This window comes from Cynocephalus volans, chromosome 14 (assembly GCF_027409185.1).
Source record: "Cynocephalus volans isolate mCynVol1 chromosome 14, mCynVol1.pri, whole genome shotgun sequence".
Lineage (NCBI taxonomy): Eukaryota > Metazoa > Chordata > Mammalia > Dermoptera > Cynocephalidae > Cynocephalus > Cynocephalus volans.
The window spans coordinates 68815662-68837151 of record NC_084473.1 but is presented as its reverse complement, the minus strand read 5'-3'; the positions used below and the strand labels follow the sequence as shown (position 1 = coordinate 68837151).

At 33.6% G+C, this 21490-nt stretch overlaps 1 protein-coding gene across 3 annotated transcripts in view; it reads left to right on the top strand.

Moving 5' to 3' along the window:
* EXOC6B (exocyst complex component 6B) overlaps positions 1–21490 on the top strand; it is a 765574-nt gene that overhangs the window by 437631 nt on the left and 306453 nt on the right. The window lies entirely within an intron of this gene.

Genomic DNA, 21490 nt, shown 5'->3' with positions numbered 1-21490 from the left:
TTGCATTTTGTTTATTCTGAAAATGTTCCCTAGTATCATGTCTACTTATCTTTCTACTATCTTCAGGGTAGTTAGTACAAAGACCTCATGAAAGCCTTTAGAAATAAACAGGAAACAGGAGTTAGAGTTTCAGATATGAATCTTTTAGTTTCAAAGTATCTTCTAATTTTTTTTCATAAACTGGAATTCTCTGATGAAACTTTTCATCCTTTTATCTAATTTGTCTATATTTTTTGAGTGTATTAGTTATAGTCATTTAAAGTCATTGTTTACTAACTCTTATGTATGGTTTCCTATATATTGGTAGAATTGCTTCTGATTTTCTTCTTGGTTTTCAGTCATATGGTCCTGTCTCTTCCTAGTATTTTTTGATTGATGTAAGACGTTGTGTTTAAAATATGTAGAGATTTCAGGTGATGTTATTTTCCACCAGAAAAGGTCCATACCCTTTCCTTTATTAAATGGGTAGAATGGGCAGATGGATTGTGGATTGATGCTGATCACCTTAGTCTGGTTATGTACTGATCTGGCTCAAGCTTGGGTTGCTGGTGTAATTTGCCTCTAGTTTGTCTCTGTTCCTAGGATATGGTCTGCAGGGCTTTTAATAAGAGCCTGGCATACCATTGTCTCTTTAGCACTAAAGAGGACTGTAGAAATTTCTGCTTTGCAGAGAAACCTTATCATTTGAGCCTCCTTCCTTCTTCAGTTTTAGAATTTGGCAAATTCTTGATAATGAGTCTTAGCAGTACCCAGGTCAGCAATTGCCAACATGGAAATAGTAGTTGAAGATTGTCCATGTCAATTCACCACTCCAAGAGCTTTCAGCTACTCCTCTGGTCTGAATGTTTGTGTACCCCTAAAATTCATATGTCGAACCTAATTACCAGTGTGATCACATTAAGAGGTAGGTCCTTGGAAGGTGATAGATCATGAGGGTAGAGCCTCACAAATGGGATTTGTATTCTTATAAAAGAGGCTCCAGAGAGCTGTTTTGTTCCTTTCATCATGTGAAGACACAGAAAGAAGACATCTTTTATGAACTAGGAAGTGGGCCCTCACCAGACACTGAATCTGCTGGTACCTTGATCTTGGACTTCCTGCTTCTGGATCTGTGAGAAATAGATTTCTGTTGTTTATAAGCTAGCCAGTCTATAGTACTTTGTTATAGCAGCCTGAATAGACTGACAGCTCCAACCTGAGACTCTTATGCATCTTTCCGCTAGTGAGTCTTTTGAAATAGTGGGAAACTGTGGGAAATCCCACATTGCTTTTCAAAAATTTCGGTTTAACCCCTTGTTTTCCTCAGTTCTGTAGCTTTAGAATTTAGCAAATGTCTTGAGGGGAAAACTTGTCCGCAAATCTCTAATTTAGGCATTCTAGTCCTTTGTAAGCAGCAAAACTGTTGTGATTTCTTTCAACCAAGTAGTTATTTTTGGCCTGGACCTAACCTAGATTCTCAGTCTATTGCCCATGCCTAGGTTTGGCAAATGTCCCCAGGGGCAGCTGCATGTATATCCTCATCTCACCATTAAAAGGTTGTGCTTTTTCTGCACTTTTATTTCCTTTAGTCCTCATTGCTTCACAGAACTCTGGTATCTTTAAACATATGTTTTTTCTACATTTTTTACTTCTAGTTATTCTTATTGGAAGCATTCACCTTTAGAAAATTATGTCATTTTATCTAGCTTCATCTTGATACCAAAACCAGACAAAACTAGCACAAAAAAAGTAAATTACAAAGTAATCTCACTTATAATTATGGATTAAAAATAAAATACATAAAACTTTAGCAAGTCAATTCTTAGTGTATTAAGAAAGCAATTTAGCACTACTATGTAGGATTTATTCCAGTAATGCAAGGATGGTTTGATATTTTAAAATATCTATTAATATAATTGACCCTGTTACTGAGAGATGAAGTATCTTGCTTGATATATTGTAGAAAGGCATTGTATAACATCTGGACTGCATTCTTGATTTAAAAACAAAATTTACTAAAATACAAGCAGTTTGATGTTTCAATAACATGATAAAGAGCATCAATTTGAAATTCAGCAGCTGCCATAGTTTTAACAGTAGAACACTGAAAACATTTATTTACATTAACATCAGAAGTGGGGTGAAGATGCTTCTCACCAATGCTTTAGAGGTTCTATCAAATAAATAAGATAAAAAAAGAATAAATTATAAATGTATAATGAACTGCTATTGTCTTAGTTCATTTGTTCTATAGCGAAATACCTTTGAATGGGTAATTTATAAACAACAGAAATTTATTTCTCACAGTCTGGAGACTGGGAAGTTCAAGATCAAGGCATCAGTATATTTGGTGTCTGTTGAAGGCCTGCTTCTTATAGGTACTGCCTTCTGTGTCCTCACATGGCAGAGAGGGCAAAAAGGGACAAACTTGCTCCCTCAAGTTCTTTTATAAGGCCACTAATTTCACTCATGAGGGCAAAGCCCTCATGACTTAATCACTTCCCAAAAGGCCCCACCTCTTAGTACTATTGCATTGGGGGTTAAATTTCATCATGCATTTTGTAGGAAAACAGACATTCAAACCTTAGCATATCCATATTATCATTATTCATAAATTATTATTGTCTAATTGGATAACCCAATGAAATCCACTGAAAAATAATTATGACTAGTAAGAATTAAGTTTAGGTGGTTCCCTTAGAAAACAAATTAGCTTCTCTTATGTATCACATAGAAAATATACAGCCAAAAAAGCCCTATCAACTAAGATATAATTTCTGTATGCATAAGATATAATTTCTCTGTAGAACTCATGTGAAGAATACATCACAGAGTAGTATAAAAGAGACTTTGCTATGTACAAATACATTCAGTGTTCCAGGATGAGAATATTTCAGTTTGTAGCGAGGTTCTCCAAGATTAATCTAGTTGCAGTGAGTACCAGGTGAATTTGATGGGGCAGAGGTATCTTAACAAAATAATTCTAAATTTCAGTTGGAAGCAAAAGTGGACAATATTTGCTAAAAAATGTGAAAAAGAAACTTAATCTGTGTGGGCTTTTCTTATCAAATATAGAAATGTTATTATGAAACAAAATAACTTAATGTCCCTATCAAACAGATTAAAAGAACACAATATAAAATCTATAAATAGTTCAAATTCTATGTAAGAATTTAATATACGATTAAGATGACCATGAGCAATTGCTGTTGCCACTACTATTTGCATATATGGATAAAAAGAGGGTTAAATTCATACCTCATATACCAAAATGAATTTTAGATCAAATAAATGTTCCCATTTTTTAAAAGAAAGAAATTAGGAGGAAACCAATAAAATATCGGCAGATTTTTCTATAATATGAAAGTAATATAATATTATTTTTCTATAATAAGAAAGTGTCACCTTTCTAAGGATGACACTAAGATTGAAATCATTAAGGAAAAGGTTGATTATTTGACTATATACAATGATTTTTAAAGACCCTGAAGGGAATTAATAAATAGAATGCAAGATCATCATCAAAATTAACTGCAGTAAATATCCCCAATGGCTAATATCTGAAATATATAACACATATTAAATTGTTTCCAATTTAATAACAAAAAGACACACAACTTAATGGAAAAATTAGCAAAACTTGTGTGTAAGCAGGCAGAAAAGAAGAAAGACAAATGACTAATGAGAACCTGAACAAAATGTGTAACTCTCATAATAAGACATACATGTTAAAGTTTGTGATATTTTTGGTTATAAACCTGCCAAAAGTAAATTAAGAAATGGTAACTTTCAATATTTGTGAGAAATATTTTTGGAAGTAGATAATCTGATACATTGTTGGTAGGGTCTAAATTGGTATAGTCTTTTTGGAGATCGGTTTTACAGTATACCTCAGAAATCCCTTAAAATGTGCTTACCTTTTTGCCATGCAGTTCCACTTTTGGAATTCTATTTTAATGAAATAATCATGTGTATATCATGAAATTCAGATATATGTATGTTCAACACAGTATTGTGGTTTGTGCATTCAAGAGTTGATATAAATTTAATGTCCAATAAACAGGTGTGTTAGCTAACTAAGTTATTGTATATTTATATAATGTCATTCATTTATTAAATTAATGTAGATATATATTTATTCATTTAAAATATATTCATTATTTCTTAATTGGAAAAGCAGATTGCAAAGTAGTATATATAATATGGTTCATTTTTATTAATATACACATACACATGTTAATCATCTACATTTTATATAGTAAAAGTCTAGAATTATATATTCTGGTTTAACTGTGCTCTTCTCTATGTAGCTTTTCGTTTTTCATCTTTGTTTATCTGTGTTTTAAAAATATTTTTCTTTCATGAAACATTTGCTGCTTTTATAATCCTGGGGGCAGGGGAAAGTGATATTTAGAATCATTCTTATCTCTTTGAAAACTAATTTATATTTTTTAAAAAAACACTTTTAATGAAGAAAGATTTTTTTCAAATGTGTTTCAATTTTTGGAGAGAAAATGGCCAATAGTATTTTGGCCATTATGTCTCTCCTAGTATTGTACAGTTATTTGAATGAGTAAGATCTTGTAGTATCATACAAAAAAAAGAAAAAAAAAGAGTTGAAAGTCTTTTGTTTATTCTAAGCTGCTATTGCTACCTAACTACTATGTAACCTCTCAGTGTGGATTGAGTTGATCCTACCATTTAGAGTACAGAATCACCTTACCATTTGCCATTCAGAATCAAGGTGGAAAGTAATTGACAGCCCTAAGTCCTCAATATTACTTCCATAAATGCCATGTTTCTGTCTTGTCTAAGATAGAGATCTCTTTCTGAAGCTACACTTTCAAAAATTAGTTGGATTCACCAAGCATTATATATGCTAGAATCAGGTAAGTATGATTTCTAAAACTATTCCGTTTTTTCACAGACAGCAAAATAGATTACCCAGCTTTTGTGCTCATGTTCCCCAGCATGCTAGATAATTTTATGGAACTCCATATTAGTGATAGAACAGAACTCTGTCTAAAAGTTGACCTTGTGTTTTATTTAAGAAAGGTAGGGAATCTGTATATGGAGAGAACTGAAAAGAAAAAGGCAAAAACTGTCAAGTTCTCTTACACTTTGAAATCCCCAGTTTCGGGGCAGGCCTGTGGCTCACTCGGGAGAGTGTGGTGCTGATAACACCAAGGCCGCAGGTTCGGATCCCATGTAGGGGTGGCCGGTTTGCTCACTGGGTGAGCGTGGTGCTGACAACACCAAGTCAAGGGTTGAGATCCCCTTACCGGTCATCTTTAGAAAACAAAAAAAAGAAAAAAGAAATCCCCAGTTTCTCTTAGTTTTCAGGGATATTTTTATGACCACATCATAACAGAAATGGATACCCAACAGGCTAGGGCATTGTCTAGGGTTGCGTGTGTGTGTGAGAAAGAGAAACAGAGAGACCTGAAGATTATGGAGTATGAGTGTGAGTGTGAGTGTTTGTTTAGGTGGGGGAGAATGTACTAGATTACACTCATTGTTAAACAGTGAATGCTCAGTGGGGAAAATTACTGAATTCTGCAACCATTTTTTCCCTTGATGTTTTGGTGACCAAAGCGATCTACCTATTTTCATGAGGCACCAAGAAATGACTGTAATAATAAGGTTTTACCCAGTTAGAGTTTTAAAATGTTACCATGTCCCTAGAGTTAACAGATGAGGTAAGCATACAAGCATATTTTCAGGCTCTAATTGTATAATTTACAATTGCATGCACAGTTACCCATTTTGCATGCTCAGCATAAGAGCATATTTTTGAGAATTTATCCTTTTTATCCTGATAATTTTGTTTCAGAAATGCTTGAGAGAGAGGAAATGCTTTCTCAAGTAACGAACTCAGAGGAGGGAATCCTGAATTTGTTTTATATGTCTGCTGTTAATGTTGATTTATATAACCTGGGGCAGGATCTCTCATAATCCACCTTGGTTTCTGGATTAAGTGTGGAAATTCTTTTCATTTCCTTGTCTAAGAATACAAGGATACTTATCCCTGGGTACTTGATGGGCCATCTTGAAGGGAAAGTTATTTTCCACATACAAGTTCCTGAAATTCTTCCTATCTAAAACCCTTTTAAAGCTGACATTTCTGTTAGCACTCTATTTAATTCAATGAACTGCTGTCATCTCAGGACTAACCAAGTGATTCTGCTACTGAGAAACTGTCAGTGCCTCCTAGTAAGTACAAAATATTCTCTATGACCATTAAGACTTTCCACAGTGGGACTTCAAACTCCTTTTTGTCTTTATCTTTCTCTCTGTTTTCTGTTTACCAAAGATACTTCTCCCAAACTGAAGTAATGCTCTTTGTCAAGCATGCACAACTGTTTTCTATTCTCGATCTTTTTTCACATGCCTTTTTGTCTACTTTTACTAGTTCTGCCCTTTAACTATATCTATTGAAATCTTCCCCATCTTTCAAGGCTCATTTCAAATACTGCACCTTCCATGATGTCCTTTTCAGTTCTGCTAACCAGATGTGACACCTTCCGTCTTATGGCATTTCTTTTACATCACTAACCTACCTTGGGTGGGATGTATCATTCATTTGTTTTTGTTTTATTTTATTTTTATTGACATATAATTGCTTGTACGTATCTGTGGAGTACAGAATTGAATGTCAATACCTGTGTGCAATATGTGATGCTCAAATCAGGATAATTAGTTTATTCGACATTATACAGTGTAATCATTTTTTGTGGCCCTTTACCAATTTCTCACATTTGTGTACTTGGTTGAGGAAAAGGGAGGATGGTAATTAAGAAATATCCACTGTGTTTCAGATGCTTTACATGTGTTTTATGTCATTGCAATTAATGAAGACTCAAAATACCCCAATTAGATAAGTATTATTAATACATTTTACTGATGAGAACATGAACTCAGGGAGGATATGTACTTTGTAAGGGATACAGGAAATAGGTGGCGGGGACAGGATTTAAACAGATTTGTTTGGCTTTAAAGCTTTTCCATTATACTATCCTACCTACTAGATTGATTGCCAGCTGTGGACTGTGAACCCTGTGGGTAGAGACCTATTTCTGTGTACAGTGTAGCACCTTGCACGAAATTGTGCACAATAAGTTTTTGTGGAGTTTACTTGTTTTGAATAATAAAGTAAGTGAATTCTTGCTTGGGGTTGAAAACAATTTTTGGATCATATGTAATGTTAAAAATTATCATTTATTTATTAAAAAGAGAAGTCATAACCTACTATTCTGAGATAAGGACCAAAAGTTTGTTCAAGTTAAAATTCTAAATTGCTCTTTCTCCTTTCATAATCTCTCAAGTTTCCCTAAATAAAAAAGACTATTGTTCAAGTGTCAGAATTTTAATTATAAAAATGTCTTGCATTCATTTATCACTTTGTAATATTCAGACTTCTTTTACATATTATTATCTCATTTTTTTAAAAAAACAACCTTTATGATATATGGATAGTTACTATTTTTACCATTAGACAAATGTGGAAACTGAGGCCTAAAGTGGTCTTGCCCATGGTCAGAAAATTAATCAATATTGGCGCTAGATTCTGTCTTTTTACCTTGGGCTGTGCTTTTTCCACTATGTTAAGCTGTCTCTCATTATTTAATAACAGCTACTATCTTTTGAGTACATACCATACACCAGGTACTATGCAAACCATCCTCTCCCTCTCTGTCTCTCTCTCTCTTTCCATGTGTGATTTTTGTGCACACACACACACATACATATATACATATATTTATATGTATATATATTCTAATATATATATGGGATTAGGGTTTATATATATATATATACATATATATATCCTCATTTCTTGCAACAAATTTGCAAAGAAAACCTATTATTATCCCATTTTATAGATGATAAAAGTGAAACAAATTACTCATCCAGAGGTAGTGGATCTGGGGTGTGAACTGCCTTTAAAGTCCAAGTTTCTTTGCACTTGGCTACACTACCTTTAAGTTAAGAGGAGCACTAGGCTGTGTTTTCCAGAGCCATCATTTAAATGCCTTTTCCCCTGTGGGATTTTTACTCAGAATTATTTTGTTAGTGTATAAAATTTCAGTCATTGTGACCAGAACAATTCCTAGTAAGGGAGATAAATTGTGGTAACATTCTCATAAAGTGGGAACTCAACTCTGTTTGGTAATGGGAAGGATACCAGTAAGTGGATTGTCTGTTTCTAAACTAACCTGAGTTCCCTATTTGACATCTCATGTGGAAATTCTCTCATCTACTAGTAATAATGATCCTCTAAGTTGACTCAATCCCTATGGCTTTCTCTGCAGCAAAATAAGGAAGTTGCAGGTGTCATTAAGGGACCAGATGGATCAGAGCCTTCAAGATGCAGCCACATTTTTCTTCAAATTAATTATATAGGTAGACCCAGTGTCCAAGGAAATTTCTCTTTTTTTTCTGGGATGGGACAGATATTACTGATTTGGTAATAATTTCTCTGCTTACCAAGAAATTGATTTATGTTTCCTGTTTATATGCTGTTAACATTTACATTATTTGAACTACATAGAGTCCATTATTAAAATCAACAAATTAGCTTCTTATTAGTGTGGTATTAGGGTTTTGAGTTTAGTTAATCACTTAAATCCTTTAGGGGTTTTATATTTCTTCAGAGATATCTTTGTGTGTTGAGCTATTACTTAGCACTTTTCTCCCCACAAAACTACTATTACCAACAGCCACAGCTGTTCTTTTGGTGATATCCAGCTAGTAGTCCTTTGCCTCTTTTTTTTATTTTATTTTATTTTATTTTATTTTATTTTATTTTTTTATTTTTTATTTTTATTTTTTATTTTTTTCCTCCTAAAATATATATATATATTTTTAAAATTTTATTTTGTCGATATACATTGTAGCTGATTATTGCTCCCCATCACCAAAACCTCCCTCCCTTCTCCCTCCCCCCCTCCCCCCCAACAATGTCCTTTCTGTTTGCTTGTCGTATCAACTTCAAATAATTGTGGTTGTTATATCTTCTTCCCCCCCCCCCGGTTTTTTTTTTTTTGTGTGTGTGTGTGTGTGTGTGTGTGTGTGTGTGTGAATTTATATATCAATTTTTAGCTCCCACCAATAAGTGAGAACATGTGGTATTTCTCTTTCTGTGCCTGACTTGTTTCACTTAATATAATTCTCTCAAGGTCCATCCATGTTGTTGCAAATGGCAGTATTTCATTCGTTTTTATAGCTGAGTAGTATTCCATTGTGTAGATGTACCACATTTTCCGTATCCACTCATCTGATGATGGACATTTGGGCTGGTTCCAACTCTTGGCTATTGTAAAGAGTGCTGCGATAAACATTGGGGAACAGGTATACCTTCGACTTGATGATTTCCATTCCTCTGGGTATATTCCCAACAGTGGCATAGCTGGGTCGTATGGTAGATCTATCTGCAATTGTTTGAGGAACCTCCATACTATTTTCCATAGAGGCTGCACCATTTTGCAGTCCCACCAACAATGTATGAGAGTTCCTTTTTCTCCGCAGCCTCGCCAGCATTTATCGTTCATAGTCTTTTGGATTTTAGCCATCCTAACTGGGGTTAGATGGTATCTCAGTGTGGTTTTGATTTGCATTTCCCGGATGCTGAGTGATGTTGAGCATTTTTTCATATGTCTGTTGGCCATTTGTATATCTTCCTTAGAGAAATGCCTACTTAGCTCTTTTGCCCATTTTTTAATTGGCTTGCTCGTTTTTTTCTTGTAAAGTTGTTTGAGTTCCTTATATATTCTGGATATTAATCCTTTGTCAGATGTATATTTTGCAAATATTTTCTCCCACTCTGTTGGTTGTCTTTTAACTCTTTTAATTGTTTCTTTTGCTGTGCAGAAGCTTTTTAGTTTGATATAATCCCATTTGTTTATTTTTCCTTTGGTTGCCCGTGCTTTTGGGGTCGTATTCATGAAGTCTGTGCCCAGTCCTATTTCCTGAAGTGTTTCTCCTATGTTTTCTTTAAGAAGTTTTATTGTTTCAGGGTGTATATTTAAATCCTTAATCCATTTTGAGTTGATTTTAGTATATGGTGAGAGGTATGGATCTAGTTTCATTCTCCTGCATATGGATATCGAGTTATCCCAGCACCATTTGCTGAAGAGGCAGTCCCTTCCCCAGTGAATAGGCTTGGTGCCTTTGTCGAAGATCAGAGGGCAGTAAGTGTGTGCGTTGATTTCTGGATTCTCTATTCTATTCCATTGGTCAGTGTGTCCTTTGCCTCTTTAATGACACCTTTAAACCTTCTCCTAATCTTACAGTTATTAAATAAAAACTTAAACATGTTTGATTCCAAATACTTAGAACCATTTACTTCTAATCCTGCTTTTATTGATGTGATAAGGTAGAAAATAAGTAGAACTTTGAGTTTAAAGGACTGTAAAACCAGCGGTTACACCTCCATGTTTGATGTCCTGTTTAAGAGTTCAAGAGCCAGTGAGAATCTCTTAGATACTGCTGTACCTGTTCACTTCAGTATCTCTGATATCTTTATGAGATGGAGAGAAGACTGCATTGATTCTTTCTCATTGGTGCTGAGGTGGTGGAATTCTGGGTATTATCAGAGGACAAAATAGTTATTTCAATGTTGCTTATAAGAGCAAATAATTAAAATCTTAACTGTGTAAAAATAGACAAATGGCTGTATAAACCATATCACTATTGTTCAATGAAATACTATGCATTTATTAAAACTAATTTTATGAAGATTAAATTATAACCTTGCAAAATATTTATAAAATGATATTAAATAAAAGAAGCAGAATGAAGTTTTTATAAACAAAATATTGCGAGTGTGTAAAAACTCTAAAAACGTGTTCATAATGGGAAAAAAGGTAAGCAGGAAATATATTAAATGTAAATACCTGTGTTAGTAGTGTGGCTTCTTATTTTTCTTCAAAATTGTTAGTATTTTATAATTTATTTTGTTCTTGTCATTTAAAAAATCTAAACATTTCCTTTACATAAAAAGTTCCAAATCTTTATAGAGCCTTGTTCAGATTTTCTTTTGCTTATAAATTACAATAGTAAAGGGAAAAAAAATTCACATTTTAAAATTCTTTCATGTGCCAGTCTCCTTCATTTGGCTCATTTTTGTCTGCAAAGTGACAGATTAAATTTTTTTACAGATTAAATTTCAGTATAGAGAAGTTAAATCATTGCCTAAGATCACAGAAATAATATGTGGCAGAATAGGGATTCAGATTGAGGTCCCTCTGATTCCAAAGCCTATGTTGTTTTTGGTATAGTAAACTAGTTGCTCTTCTACAATCTCAAAGATGCCTGGAGTATTTAGGAGTTCTGTGGGATTGAGGTTTTGTAGTGAAGTCCTAGGCAAAGGGGCTGAGAAGCATAATCAAGATTAGCCTAGATCAGGGACAATAAATCAGACTACTCAGAGTGTGTGGTCATTGTATAAAAGAGCACCAATGGAAGAACATAAGGCAGAGTTTCTCTTTATTTCCATGTGTACCTTCCAAGAACACTAGAACACCAGTTTGTATTTCACTCTCTCTCTTCAGAAATTTTTAATTATTCCTACTCCTTCAGGAGTAGCTCCTATTCATATTAAATATATTTCTTATAATTCTCTTACATAAAGATACGACTTCAGCCAAGTATGTCTGTTCATTGTTCCAAAACATACTATGCTTATTCCTGGCTATAGACTCTTGTTCATCATGGTTTTCCTTCTCTTTGGAATGACTTCTCATCTCACTTTCAAATCTTTCCTTCCTTTAAAATACAATTTAAAGTGTATTTTTCCAATGAAGCCTTTCAGGTCTCGTCCCATTTCCCCACAAATCATACCCCAAGGATTTGACTTACTTGTGAATTCCTTTAGATCTCATTGTCTCCATTCTCTGCTTGAAACTTAAGATATATTATCTTAAATTTTTTTTCTGTATATTCCCTTTATCATCAACTAAGGTTATGAATTCTTTGAAGGAAAGTGTCTTCAACTTTTTAATATGTCCAACATTGAGTAGGTATCCAGTGAATGTTATTAGATTTGTCTGACAGAGACATAATGCATGGAACAGTGACCTACAACTGAGATGACTGTTTGCCGTCACATGATACCTTCTATTCTCATTACAGTTCTTTATTACTAATTGATTTTGATTTGCAATTTCATTTTATTAATAATGAGGTTGGGAAAGCAATAAAAAGCCATTTATCCAAGTTCCCAAGGAAGAAAATATTGCTTAGGAAAATTGTCGTTAGGTCATTCTAAACTACATTTTTACTTCTTTGATAAGATGGCAACTTTGAGCCTGCAAATTGGTGCCGGGATACTTCAGTATATCTATTGTACATGTTGTGGGGTGAGGAGTTCACAGTTAAATGAACAGGAATCTGGTACATGCCACTGTTCTGCAATACTTTCACGGTGGTTTGTAGCCATGGTTTTAATATGGTTTAGTAAGAGCTTGAACTTCTCCAAACAAATAACACAAAGTATTGTATATCAGACACAGTGCATACTTGCCTTTGGGGACTCCTCCTCCTTTGAATTAGCAATTGCAGGCTTGTTGTTTTTTTGCTACCTGGCTGAAGATGAGGTCCACTCTTTTTTTAAGGAAGAACTACCTTCTTAAAAAAATGATTAGGGATGTGTGTGTGTGTGGACATGCTAAGACAAAAAACAAATGTTTACCCTGCAATGCTTCCCTGAATGCATTATTTTATATTTTTAGAAAGGGTTTCTGTTAAGGACATCTACTTGTTATTTTTATTTTATGGAGGATAATTTGACTGCCTTTATAGGATTCCTGCCAATGAATGATTTGCTGTCTTTAACTGTTCCAAGATGATAACAAAACATAGAAGTTTTATATTGTGTGTTTGCCTATGTGTGTTTTGTTTTGTTTTAGTAGGTTACTATTTTTTATTTTTAAGTTTTATTTAATTGTTGTGTGTCTTATAACTCCTTTGGAAGGTAGTCTCAGGGTCAAGAGGTAACAGGGACCTGAAAATGGGAAACTGTCTTTCATTAGGCAAACATGCCCTAGTGCTACACACTCATGAAGTTTAACATAAACACTTTGTAAAGGTAATTTTCTTCTGCATCTATTTTTCCTAGATTTGAGCATAGATTTCAGCTGGAACTGTGTAAAATCTAAGGATTTTTTCCTAAAACTATATTCTAGGTGCCATGTTGACAATATTTTTCTGATCTTATAAAACAGACACAGTGACTCCTGTAGTGCCTTATATTAGTTGAGACCCCCGGAAAAATGTGTTTTTTAACCAGTCCATTCATCCTTTAGAAAAGGAAATAACTTCATGTGCCTTTTTAAATTGAAGAATAACAAACATAGAAAAGTGAACAAATCATAAGCTTACAGTCTGATGAATTTTCACAAGATAGGCATACCTGAGTGAACAGCATGAAGATTAAGGAACAGCACATTACTAGTTTCCTGGAAGACCCTTCTACCTGCTTCCTACCCAACACCCCACCCCCATCTTTACCTTTCTCTTCGAGGGTAATCATTATCTGTATTTCTAATAACATAGCTTGATTTTGCCTGTTTGTGGAATGATAGAGTATGTACTCTTTTCTCTTATTTCTTAAGTTCAGCATTATGAGATTAATCCATTGCACGTAGAAGTTTGTTCATTCTCATTCCTATACAATATTCCATTAAATGAAAATTTTTTTATCCATCCTAGAGTTGTTGGACATTTGAGTAATATCCAATTTTTGGTAATTAGAAATAGTGTTGCTTTGAAATTTATTGCATATGTTATTTTGGTGAACATGTTTATTTTGAGTACATACTTTTGAGTGAAATTGCTGTGTCATATGGTTTGATATGATCCAGCATCCTGCCAAACAATTTTCCAAAGGATTATACCAATTTGTAGTCTGACCAGTAGCATATTAGAGTTCCAGTTGAGCCACGTCCTTGCTAACATTTGAGTTTATCTGTCTTTTTTATTTTGATGCTTCTACTTGGTATATATTGGTATTACACTGGTGTTTCAATCCCCATTTTTCTGAAGATTAATGAAATTAAACAATATTTCATATGCTTGTTGGCCATTTGTGTATACTCCTTTATGATGTAACTGTTCAAGTCCATTGCCCATTTTTCTATTGGGATATCTGCCTTTTTCTAATTGATTTTAAAAAGTTCAATATACATTTAGTTCAGCAAAGTACACAGAATCCAAAGATATCCACATCCTAATCCCCAGAACCTTTAAATATGTTACATGTCAAAACAGACTTTGCAGGTATGATTAAATTAAGGGTCTTGAGATAGGGAGATCATGTATGGACTCAATGTAATGTCAAGTGTCCTTATGAGAGGGAGATAGGAGTGACAGAGAAGACATAATGACAGAAGTAGAGGTCTGATTGATGCAGCTAGGAGCCAAGGAATGTGGGCAGCCTCTAGAAGCTGAAAAACACAAGGAATGGATTTCCCCCTAGAGCCTCCAGAAGGAATGCAGCCTCTAGTTTTAACACCATATTACCCATTTTGGACCTCCGACCTCCAGAACTGTAAGATAATAAGTCAATGTTGTTTTAAGCCACTAAGTTTGTGGTAATTTGTTACAGCAGCAATAGGAAGCTAATACATCTGTTCCCAACTTTTTGGTCGTCAGATTCCTTTATGCTATTAACAGTTATTTAGGACTCCAGAGAGCTTTTGTTTATGCTGGTAATATCAATATTTATCATATTAAAATTTAATAGTAAGATATTGTAAAAATATTTATGAATTTATTTTTAAATAATAATAATGCACCCATTATTTATTAATATGAGTAATATAATTTTAAGAATAGTAATTATATTTTCCCAAACAAAAGAAACTTGGTGAAAAGAGTGGTGTTTTATATTTTTGTACATAATTTTAATATCTGGCTTAATAGAAGATGGATATCTCAAATTTGCTTCTGCATCAGTCTTTTGAAATATATTGTTCTGGTTGAAGTGTATGAGAAAATCTGGCCTTGTAGATATGTAACTGGATAATGGAGGAGGAGTACTTAAATAATCTTTTCAGGTAATTGTTGATATTATTTAATACTGAAGCAAAACTTGACACATAGTAGTTTCTTAAAGGTTAGTTGCAAAGTGCATTCTGAAACCAATCAATGAATTTTTTATATTTTGTTACCATAATAGTTTATTCATGTATTTTTTACTTTGAATATAACTTGTACTCATGCATGATTTTGTAGCATCATTCATCGATTATTTAGAAAATGTTGGCTCACTGAGTTATGCTGATCTTTCAAATGTTGACATGTTTTATTATATAATATTTTTCAAAATCATATTCTTTAATATTACCACCAGTCTCATAAAAAAAGTCTTTAGGTATTGGGAAGCTATCTCATGGTGGCAGATATTAGTTTTCCAAAATTCTAAATTTTGCTTGTGAGCTTAAGACTTGTCTTTGCAACTATATCTATCAGTTGTTTTCTTTGAAGTGGCAGGTTTATGTCTTTCCTTTATAAGAAAATGCCTACCAGATACCCAAGTCTGAATAACCAGTTTGTCTCCTAGCTATTCTTTCAAGTAAAAATGGCGTTCATTGAAAAGGGACTATTTTAGCTTGAAATTGAAACACACACACATATGCTTTTCTTTGAGATAAGCATCATACTTTGGTATGCAACACAAGTGTTTTCTGCATACTTCCCAGTTTGTCACAAAGAATATTAAAAAGCTATGTACTCAAGTGCTGAAATTTAATATTTGGTGCTTCATCAAAATTAATAATATTTGGTGCTTCATCAAGGATATTTTTATATGAAACTGACTTTTGTTGTATTGTGAGTGCCTAGCAGTGAAGAACACAAATAATACTAATACAGTTTGGTACCATGACCTTAATTCATGCTCAGGCACTAGTAGTTTTGCCCACGATTGCTGTAGCACCATCCGTATAAATGTCAACATAGTAAAAAAGACAAATAACATATTAGTATTATTACAAAAACTGTTTTGACCTTGTGGACCCCTTGAAGGGGTCTAAAGTGTTCCCGGACACAGACCACAATTTGATAACTGCTATTCTACTTAACAGTCTTTTATAGGATATATATATATATATATATATTGCAAATATTTTCTGCTAGTTTCTGGCTTGCCTTTTCACTCTCTAAATGGTGTCATTTGATGATAATATTACCCTTTAAGAAGTATAAATTTATTTTCTAATATAATTTTCAAAATTAAACTTTTTTCCCCTCCAAAGGAATTGCAGTATTGGTCACAGCAAATTTGTCATATTATCATTTCCCTATTCTACTTGTCTGTGCCATACCCTGTTTCCCATTCTTTGTTTTCTTCCCTAGCTCAGTGGGGATAGATGTCCATTCTACAGTGTTGGTATATGTGGTCTCTGCTTCTTACAGCTCTGAGTTCTTTAGTTATATGTATTAAGCATTCTTTGCTTTATCATTCAAACATTACAGTTAACCTAAGTGTTCATGATATTAATTGATAGTTCAGAGAGGAAAAGGGAAAGACTGTAAAAGTAGATCTCAAATATTTACATGAAGTTAGATTTCTCTAGATCATAGATGTGTTCTCATTAACAGTTGTAAACCTATAAGAATTTTATTTCAAGAGTATTCAAGATTGTTCCAAAATCATCAAAACTTTATATGTAGTGAATGATAGCACAGCCTAACACATAGTAAGAATTTAATATTAGCTATGATATTCATAATAGATAATATTAAAACTTATGTAATAGATATTATCATTAAAATGCTTCTATAATATATATGAGGCATTAGTTATTTCGAGGTGATTAAAGGAATAATATTGATATGCTGCGCTGCAGTTGGTAAAGGAAATATGAGATTCCTGAGGGGACATTTAATTGTGATCTTTCTTTAGGGTTTCCCTTTCCTTTAGCAGTGGTCCACAGGGATCCTTCCAGTGTTTTTTGTTTATATCTTTACCTTCCTGATGGAACCTGGCTCCCAAGGGAGGGAGTGAGTCTAATGAGCTTAAGCTTTATCACTTTTATAGTACTGCTTAAAACTCCAGTCCTAGTCCAGCTCTGGTGTTAGTTCATGGCCCCAGTCTACTGCAAATGTTATGACTATGTCTAGCCCTAGTCATAGGTATTCTGTGCTATTGAGGGAAGATTGCTCGATCTGGTGCAATTGTATTACTGATACTAACTGTAGAAGTCGAGAGGAAGTTCTAGTGACTGTCTGTCTGATTCAGTGAATTCCTCTAATTATGGTATATAGCACTTGATCTGTTTTTGAATTAAAAACACCACTACCCACAATGACCAAACCACAATGTCTTTGTAACTCATGAATACTTACTTGTCTTATGAGTCACCTTGAGTCTATTTTGCTGTGAGTTAACATGTAACCTCCCTCACTGTTTAATTCCTTTAATTTTTTTTTAATAATATGAAGGTCATATAATTAATTCTTAATGTATCTATACCCTCTCCAGTGTATGATGTCTGTCTTTCAGGCCCCTCTGGTAACCTTGACAGGCTGTCTCTGATATCATGGAGCCTGAGCAGATATTTGGCTTAAATGCTTTTAGTCCAATAGCCTAAGAGGCACTCTTAGAAAATTATCTTGTCCAAACACCAGAGTTTAGCTTCTTTTTCCACCTTTCTTTCGGGTCTATTAGCAGGCTATTTTTAGACTCTCAAAATTAAAAGGGTATGGGAATACTGGGGAGCCTGCTACAGTTTTCTGGACTACTGATTTTTATCTGTTTATTATTTTCTCCAAAGGATAGAATGTCAAATTATTATGGAAATAAAAGAATCTACAGCAGGCTGCTATGAGTTTTGTTCCTGACTCTTACCATTAATTTGTTGTCTTTTATTTTGAGTAATATTTGAATATCCAATGGCCCTTTGTGTCTTGTTCTTGAAATGGGAAAGCCAAAAGCTGGAAAAAGTGGTTGTATGGAAGATTAATTAGACCTGTTATGAAAGGAGCTAAGACATAGAAGTTAGAGAAATGTGTATTACATACAGCTTGAGTTAGTTTATTCATGGGCAGCATTGAAACAGAGTAGATGACTTTTGATGGGATGCTGCAAAGGCAATCCATGCGTAAGAAAGTATTGGACTAGAACTCTGAGTCTTCTAACTCTGAGATTTCTGTGCTTCTTCCTCTATGTCCTAGAACCACATGTGATGAATTAGTTGGAATATTGTTTGAACTAGTATCTGTATAATGTTTAGAGGTCATCCAACACTATAACTGTAAAATTATAGCATATTAGAAATTAAACTTAGACTGGAGACAATTTTAGTTCAAGGCCTGAATTTGGAGGAATTTTTACCTTATGTTTCTTGTATTATTTATTTATTAAAATATTTGTGTTGGTCCAATATAGTTATACAACTTTATTGAGAGGTATCACTTCTAAAACTTCGTTATAATTTTTTCCTTCATTATTTGCAATGGAAAAGAAAAAAGGTAATCCTGTAAGACAAACTGAAAAGTGAAATGAGGAACATAAACTCCAAAGATAAAGGATTTAAAAAAAATTTATCATTTACTGCTCTGGTTAAGACTTCCAAAAGCTTCATAATATGAGCTGAGATATATTTTCCTTTTAAGCTTAAATATAAGTGAAACAATTTATAGTTAAGTGCTTTTCTCTTATTTCACAGTGTGGCACTATGAAATATTATATGACTGTTTTAAACTTGTGAATATGTAAAAGAATGCTGATGACACTCTGTATCTCCCCAAAGGTTTTAGCCATCTTCTCAGGTGCAACTGTGACAATAACGTTTCATCCAAAACTGGACAGAAGCTTACATTGAAGTGCACTGATTTGTGGTTATTTTCTTGTCCATTTGTTCTAATGCAGCACCACACTCAGTATTTATAGAGAACTTAAATTGGGGCCATTTTGATTTGTGCATATTATTGAATTGGCCAGATACTTTAAACCAAGGGAATTATTTTCATCATACAACTTGATCATTTTTGCTAATTTTATTATATTTTCATGTTACATATAACCTGTTGTTTTATTTGCCTAAGTGATATGTTTGGTTTAACATTTAGTTCACTTATTCTGTGTTCCCACAATAAAATTTATTTGTTAGTTGGGAGAAATTAATCATGGAGCTTTTAGAAACTATAAGGGAGTATGTGCTTGGGTGTTATAGACTAGTTAGTAACTTAAACAAGATGTTGAATGTGAAAGACCTTGCACACCATAGTAGGCAATTACGTTGGTACTGAAAATGATGTAGAAATATAAGTGAAAATAGGAAATTACTGATCAAATTGTGTTTAAGGACAATCACTTTGCACTTTAAGAGTGAATTAGAGTATAGTATGAATGATGGCAGAAAAATCATTTAGCAAATATTCTAATATTTTTGGTTAGAGATAATGACTGGTCCATACTAAATCATTGGCAGTGACTTAAAGAGAGGGCTAATACAAGGAAGATTAAATGTAGTAAATATAATTGGATCCAGATAATCAACTCTGCAAGTACAAGTAAGGGAAGATACAGCATAGCATCAAATCCTATGACTAAAGTTTGGGGAGTGCTGGAGACTCGTAAGTGTCAACTGGTGAAATACAGCTTCTAAAATAGGTGATATGAATTTAGGTTGCATTAGCAAAAATATAATTTCTGAAATCAGGACCGTGTTGGTCCAATTTCTGCTGTATTTCAGTCTAGCCACACCTTCTGTATTGGGTTGAATTCTGAGCCCTGCATTCAAAATGACATTAACATACTAGAGCTTATAAAGAAGTGAGTGACTAAGATGACTGGAGTTTTTGATATAGAAGTGTGAAGAATACGGTGAACATACTGTTTGCACATATTCGAAGGTATATCAAGTAGAAGGAAGATCACATTTGTTTGATTTTATTACAAGGTAATTGCTAAAAAATTCCATAGAGATAGATCTGTTTAATAGACATTTCTTTGGTGACTACCATATGCAAGGGACACTATCTTAAGTTTTATAATACAAAAATGAAATAAACATGGCCCTCAAGTAACTAACTCAGATTTAATGGATTAAAAATAATGAAGAATTTTATAAGAGGAACATTTTTCCAAAGATGGAATTTTTTATATAGAGGTTGTAAAAGGGGTTTAATACTAGATGCATGGATGTTTGAATAATCTCTAATAATCTTAAATTCTGTGGTTTTGAAAAAGGAGTTTGTTAATAGTAGTCTCTTAACTCCCTGTGAAACTTATAAGGAGAAATCCTGGGGAAATTAGTTTTTACTTTTTTTTCAGAGAATTTGTTTTATCTTTCTAACTGAGGTCAGGTGTGTCAAACTCTCCTTGAACTCCAGGCTATATCAGATAATGGATTCAAATACAGAAAGAGAGGGCAGTACCCTAGGATTGAGAGTAAACTGCAAGTTCTGTCCAGCAGGTGACATTTTGAAGTGTTAGCTTTTGTGTCAGAAACTTTTAGAACCCTTGTGCCTCAGGCTTAATGACATGCTTAAATGAATTCTTCCTATCTCATGAAATATCCTTTTGGTTATTCTATATCTGGAGAAAAATGGATTTCTTCTACTGCCCTTACACCAAAGACTTAAATATATATTTTTAAAAAGCGGTAAAGTACTAGAAGAAAATGTAGTGGGGATTTTCTAAGATAGTACAAAATTCAGAGGTCATAAAGTAAAATCTGTTAAATTTGATTATGAAAACTCTTAGTATGCCTCTGTCAAAATCACAATAAACAGCCAAAAGTCTAGTAGGGACAGACTGTGCTAATTTCTTAATAAACATCATGCTCTTATATATAAGTTTAAATATTACCAATTAAAAGTACCAGATCAAGATAATAGACTAGGCAGATGTTCAAATATTCTTTCACCTTTGGTCCCATAACATGTAGGGCAAATATATATATTTTTTAAATAGAAATAAGTTAATAGCAGTGCTGGGAAACAATAAAGAATATCATTGGCAAACCAGAAATTAACGGATTTCTAAAATATAAAAAATAAAATATATCAGACTATTTGGAGAAGGAAAACTAGAGTAAGCCATCCTCTAAAGATTAGGTAGTAAATTGCCCTGGTTGTACCAAGCTCAGAACCAGTATGTTGACTCCTTATTCTCTTATTTCCCTGCTGGCTAGCTCAATCACAGGGTGAATGGGATAAAGGTATAGAGAACAATCTAAGTAGAAAGGTCCCTGGATTTCTTCAGATGCCAGCCTGTTTATATAGTGCTCCAGGAAAAAAAGTTCATGGTTCCTTTTCTGCTGCAATGTCAATGAGTAAGAACTGTCAAGACAAGATAGATATATAACTTCGTGACACCCACAATAGCAGTTCCCAGAAGGTATCTTGAGTTCTCACGATAAGATTAATCCTTTTACACATAAATCATATACTTTTCCTTCATGTCGTCATTTTTTGTGTGTGGCATAACTCTGTATCAAATTCTCCCCCAACACTCAAGGTGTGGTTATCAAGAGTATACGTGGCCCAGCTTCTCCCTACT